Raw genomic sequence first — 6,398 nt, 5'->3', positions numbered from 1 at the left:
GTTGCGTAGTCTAGACGGCGTTTTTAGATTTCATTATCCTCTTTAACCCGGGCAAAGCCGGGTATTTCTGCTAGTATAATATATAAAATAGATAAATAATATATGTATAATATGTGTATAATATATAAAATATATGATATATATAATATATAAAACAAATATATGTAATAAATTTTATAATTATATCTATACTATATATAAAACAGAGATGTGTGTGTAATCGCTTATCACGTGAAAATGGCTTCACTATTTACTTCCATACTTGTCATACATGAATAATTTGACCTAGGATAAATCTTAGGCTCTTCATTTGATTTTTTAAATTAAAAATAAATAATATTGCATTATATTTATGATTCCCTTCTTTAAAAAGGTTCCTCAATGTCAACTTCCGGTATTGACGTAACAACGGCTTACGTACTTGTGATGCAATGTCAACTTTCTGTATTTCGCGCGCGCATACACACGTGTGTCTTTGTAAATATGTTTGTATACATTTATGTAAGTGTGTGTTTGTAACAGACAGAGTGTGAGTGAGTCAAGGGGTGTGTTGTCATATGCATCCATCATTTTTGGATGTATGTGTGCGTGTGAGTGTGTGTGTGAGACAGAGTGAGAGCGGTGTGTATATAGTATTTACTCTCTCTCTCTCTCATACACACGCACACACACACACACTCACACACAAAGATGTATGCATATTTATGCATGTACGTATACATGACAACAAACCTCTCTCTCTCTCTCTCTGTCACACACACACACACACACACACGTCCATTTCATCTGATGTGTAATACTGTGTGTGTGTGTGTGTGTGCGTGTGTGCGTCCGTGCGTGCGTGCGTGCGTGGGGGGTTCCACAATCGCCATTTATTTCAATTACTATTGTGAGGATATTCACGTAAATCATTTCTTTCATTTAATCCCCATTTTAATTTTCGTAAAAGTTTCCAAGTACCATCATCATCATCATCATCATCATCGTTTAACGTCCGCTTTCCATGCTAGCATGGGTTGGACGATTTGACTGAGGACTGGTGAAACCGGATGGCAACACCAGGCTCCAATCTAATTTGGCAGAGTTTCTACAGCTGGATGCCCTTCCTAACGCCAACCACTCAGAGAGTGTAGTGGGTGCTTTTACGTGTCACCCGCACGAGGGCCAGTCAGGCGGTACTGGCAACGGCCACGCTCAAAATGGTGTCTTTTATGTGCCACTCCCGAGCAACGCCGGGTGCCTCTGCTAGTATTTTATATATAGGTGCGGGTGTGACTGTGTGACACTTTGGTTGCGTGGCTGCGTGGCACCTTGGGCAAGTGTCTTCTTTGATAGCCTTACACCGATCAAAGCCTTGTGAGAGGCTATGGTAGACAGAAGCTGAAAGAAGTCCGTCGTATATAAATATATATACATGTGTGTATGTGTGTGTGTGTGTGTGTGTGTGTGTGTGTGTGTGTGTGTGTGTGTGTGTGTGTGTGTGTGGAATGGTGCGTGTGCATGCGTATGTCTTTGTTTCTGTGTTTGTCCCCCACCATCACTTGACAACTGGTGCCGGTGTGTTTATGTCCCCGCAAAAGTGACCGATGGAATAAATATCAGGCTTTGTAAAAATGGTGGGCTCGATTCATTCAACTAAAAATTCTTCAAAACAGTGTGTGTGTGTGTGTGTGTGTGTGTGCGCGCGCGCCTTCCCCCATCACTTGACAACCTGTTTTGCTGTGTTTACGCTCCCATAAGTTAGCGGTTCGTATGAGATATCGATAGAATAAGAACCAAGCCTAAAAAAAAGTACCGGGGTCGATTCATTCGATTAAAAGTTCTTCTAGGAGGTACTTCAGTATGGCTGCTGTCTAATGAATGAAACAAGTAAAAGATAAAAAAAATATAATATATACTCGTCAGTACCGAATAATCTTACGAAATCAGCAATAAAACTAACTTGTAAGTTTGACTAAACATATGTTGACTGCTGATCGGCTGGCAAGCAGTGAAAAATCTGCTCCGCTCTACCTTTCTCTCTCATTAGCTCTCCAGTCGTTTGTTTCATCTATCTCTTTGACCAGGGGTTGTGGAACTTTTTTAATCAATTACCCCATAATATATTTATTTGTGCCGACGTTACCCCCTTGATTTGAAAGGAAGAAAATCATAGATTCTTTGAATTCAAAAGGTTTATTGAATCTGTTTATATGGAGAATACAATTATAAATATAAAAGGTATAAAACAAATGCAATAAAATGAATTAATATCTTCATTATGAAACAAAAGGATTTTTCTAGAAACTTTTTCACTTCAGGTTTTGGAGAAATGATGTTGTTTCATTTTTGTTATAATTACATCAAAATTGGGGCATTTTCATACGAGAGCAATTTGGATCCAGTCTTTGGGGGTCCACTCGATTACTCTGTTTTGTTTTTATGTTGCACAAGTAGGTTTTTGCAAAAGGCAGCAACTTTTTGACTGCCTCGTCATGTCAGAAGAAAAATTCTGTTGTAACAAGGAACACGTTTCTTTTTACTTAATTTTACTTATGTCTAATGAGTCCTCATTACCCACAAGAATTTCATTTTTACTCCATTTAGGCTAATTTACCCCGGTTCGCCGACCCCTGTCTTTGACGCTCCCTTTACGAAGAGAAGAGTAGAACACTCTTCTTTACAATGACTGCTTTGCTCAGCCTTTCTCTTTCTTGACCGCTCCAAAAAAAGAACAGGAAAACAATTAATTCACTGCTCTGCCTTCTTTTCTCACTCATCAAACATACACGTGTCGGTTATTTAGAATTAAATGTCGGTTATTTACAATTCATACTAAGAAATGAAAGAATGGGAAATACAAAAACAAAACAAAGCAAAAGAAAAAAAACACATTACGTGCACAACGAAGATAATGAAAATTATCGATAATTAATTTTATATTACACAAAACTATTTATCCTGGAAAAATAGTAACGCATGCAGTGCATGCGTTGCACACACACACACACACACACACACACACACAATATATATACATCTTTCGATGAGAGATTTTCAAGGCCAACTTTTAGCGTATATACATATGTATGTATGTATGTATGTGTTGTTTTCTCTAGTTGATTACAGTTTTATAGTATATTATGACTCGTTACCTGCTCGGTGGCAAGGTTTTATATTAAATGTACACAAAAAATTATTAAAATAATTGTTTGTGCAACCAGAAACGTATTTATTGCTGCTCCTTGCTTCTAGAACGTTTTAGACCAGTGGTTCCCAAAGTGTGCGTTATTGCCTCCCTGGGGGCGGTGGAAAGTTTCAAGGGGACAATGTTAGGGCGGCAAGCTGGCAGAATCGTTAGCACGTCGGGCGAAATGCCTAGCGGTATTTCGTCTGCGTTACGTTCTGAGTTCAAATTCCGCCGAGGTCAACTTTGCCTTTCATCCTTTCGGGGTCGATTAAATAAATACCAGTTACGCACTGGGGGTCGATGTAATCGACTTAATCCCTTTGTCTGTCCTTGTTTGTGCTTTCTATGTTTATCCCCTTGTGGGCAATAAAGAAAGAAATATTAGGGTAGCGATTCATGTAACAATTGGGGCGATAATGGGGTGGCGATTCATGTAAAAACAACAAAATAATTGTTTCATTACTCTTTTACCCTTTTACTTGTTTCAGTCATTTGACTGCGGCCATGCTGGAGCACCGCCTTTAGTCGAGCAAATCGACGCCAGGACTTATTCTTTGTAAGCCTAGTACTTATTCTATCGATCTCTTTTGCCGAACCGCTAAGTTACGGGGACGCAAACACACCACCATCGGTTGTCAAGCGATATTGGGGGGGGGACAAACACAGACATACACACACACATAATTACATACGTACATACATACATACATACATATATATATATATATATATATATATATATATATATATATATATATATACATATATACGACAGGCTTCTTTCAGTTTCCGTCTACCAAATCCACTCACAAGGCTTTGGTCGGCCCGAGGCTATAGTAGAAGACACTTGCCCAAGGTGCCACGCAGTGGGAATGAACCCAGAACCATGTGGTTGGTAAGCAAGCTACTTACCACAGAGCCTTGTAAAATACAGTTGCTTTGAATTTGCTTCAGAAAGAGGTCTATGTTTGTGATGGTTAGTTGTGGTGGGGCGCTAGGAATGTAGTCTGGGTGTCAAGGGGGAGGCAGCCCGAAAATGTTTGAGAACCACTGTTTTAGACCACCTTGATCCCCTCATCAACCCCCAGACATGTACAAGAAAATAAATAGATAGACCCTCAGGGGTCGATATCGACCACTTTGGAGACCCCTGCTCAAGAAAAACAGACAAACTGTATTTTCCTTAATAACATGTCAATGCAGGTTAATTACTGCGAATTGTTGACTCGTTGAACTTCAACCCATCTCAGTGGGAGTCCATCGCAATGAATGCTAATTGTTTGCTTATCTTATGTCGAAGCAAAGTTAACTTTAATAATAAATCAAGACCTTTTACTCCCGAGCTGTACAGAGAATCTTTTCCCACTCTAGACATCAGAAAAACAGTAAAGCTATAAATGATCCGTTGGAAACCTATAATACCAAAGTAAATAAATGCAAGGGAAGTAATTCAAATCTTGGGTGTCAAGTAGTTTCCCTTTATGCTATTTTAATAATCGTTAAGAAATTATACTGATTTCTTCAAACAAACTATCAAGCAAACAAACAAACAAACAAACCAATAAATAAATAAATAAAGGTCTAATGTAAGTGGATAAAGACAGAAATTATTCTTTAAACTTAAATTTGGATTATTCATTTGCTCAGATATTCGTTGGTTTAAGTAGAAATCGATAACTAAGGTATTATATGACATTGTGTAACTTCTGCAGAATAAGCTTAGAATGACCGGATTATCTTAAGACTTCATCATTAGTGAGTTAAGCCAGCGGAATACTTAATAAGTACACAACATATTTTATCTTTCTCCTTTTACTTGTTTCAATCATTTGACTGCGACCATGCTGGAGCACTGACTTGAAGGGTTTTAATCGAAAAAATCGACCCCAGAACTTATTTTTTAAGGCCCAGCACTTATTCTATGGGTGTTTGGCTGAACCCCTAAGCTACGGCGACAGAAACACACCAACACCTGTTGACCTGTTGTCAAGCAGTGGTAGGACACACACACACACACACACACACACACACACACACACACACATAACAGGCTTCTTTCAGTTTCCGTCTACCAAATCCACTCCCAAGGCTTTAGTCGGTCCGAGATTATAGCAGAAGACACTTGCCCAAGGTACCACGCAGTGAGACTGAACCCAGAACCATGTCCCTGGGAAGCAAACTTCTTACACACAGCCACACCTGCGCCAATATTTTTAGTTTATTAAAGGATGAACCGAATACTAGACTAAATAGATTATATTTTCGTCTTTTTGAGTTCAAATTCCACCATTCAAGCTAACATAGGTTCGCTGGTAATGTATAGCAAATCAATTGTTTCCTTGACGTTACACTTTGTATAGAATTCAGTTTTTATATGAAGCACCTATGATTGATCGCTTGACAGGCTCGTTAGAACGTTAGATAAAACACTTTATAGTATCGAGTTACGGTTAACTCTGCTTTTCCCCATCTGCGATCCATGTACTGGAATCAATACAATCAGCTATAGCTATTCCTCAAAATGTGTGTGCTTGTGTCAATGCTAAAAGTCCATATTTTATATCTAAAATTACAAGAAAAACCACAAAGTCATCAACGAATTCCTTGAAAAAGATTTCGTAGAAGCTGAGTACTTTCATTACGTTCTGAATTCAAACCCTAATGAGTCGATTTCATTTCATTGGGTTGAAGAAATCAACACATTAGCCCTAAACATCATGCCGGGTTGCAGAACACCAATGACTAGCACAGAGGAACAAAAGCACGACTCTCCGACCGAGACCACCTTGCACACCGCTGTTTTGGCCAACTCTAAAATCGATAGACACATAGATGCTAGAAATAGCTGCTAAATCACCTTAACATTACACCTAACGTTTTAAAAATTACAAAAGACGGATGGTTATGTTTGAATTTCTTTTGACAAACCAAAAGAAATAGCTCTACAATGGCAGATTATGATTCTGTAGGCTTGTTTAATTGACGTTAACTTGGAACTCAACAACAATACCAGATATACAAGAACAATGTCCAATAGGCAACATTCCAGGACGGCCATACAACACCTCATTCATTAAATGACTACGTGCCAGAGTGCACAATATAAATTTCCACTGAGTGGAGCCTTGTTAGCAGAACTGTGGCTCAAACCCAGCTAATCTACTGATGATCTACAAGCCATCCAGTGTCGCTCTTCGTGGTTGCTCAAGCTCTTAGAAATAGCAACTAA

This window comes from Octopus bimaculoides, chromosome 1 (genome assembly GCF_046866305.1).
Source record: "Octopus bimaculoides isolate indiv1 chromosome 1, ASM4686630v1, whole genome shotgun sequence".
In the NCBI taxonomy this organism is placed as follows: domain Eukaryota; kingdom Metazoa; phylum Mollusca; class Cephalopoda; order Octopoda; family Octopodidae; genus Octopus; species Octopus bimaculoides.
This window is presented reverse-complemented; position numbering follows the sequence as displayed.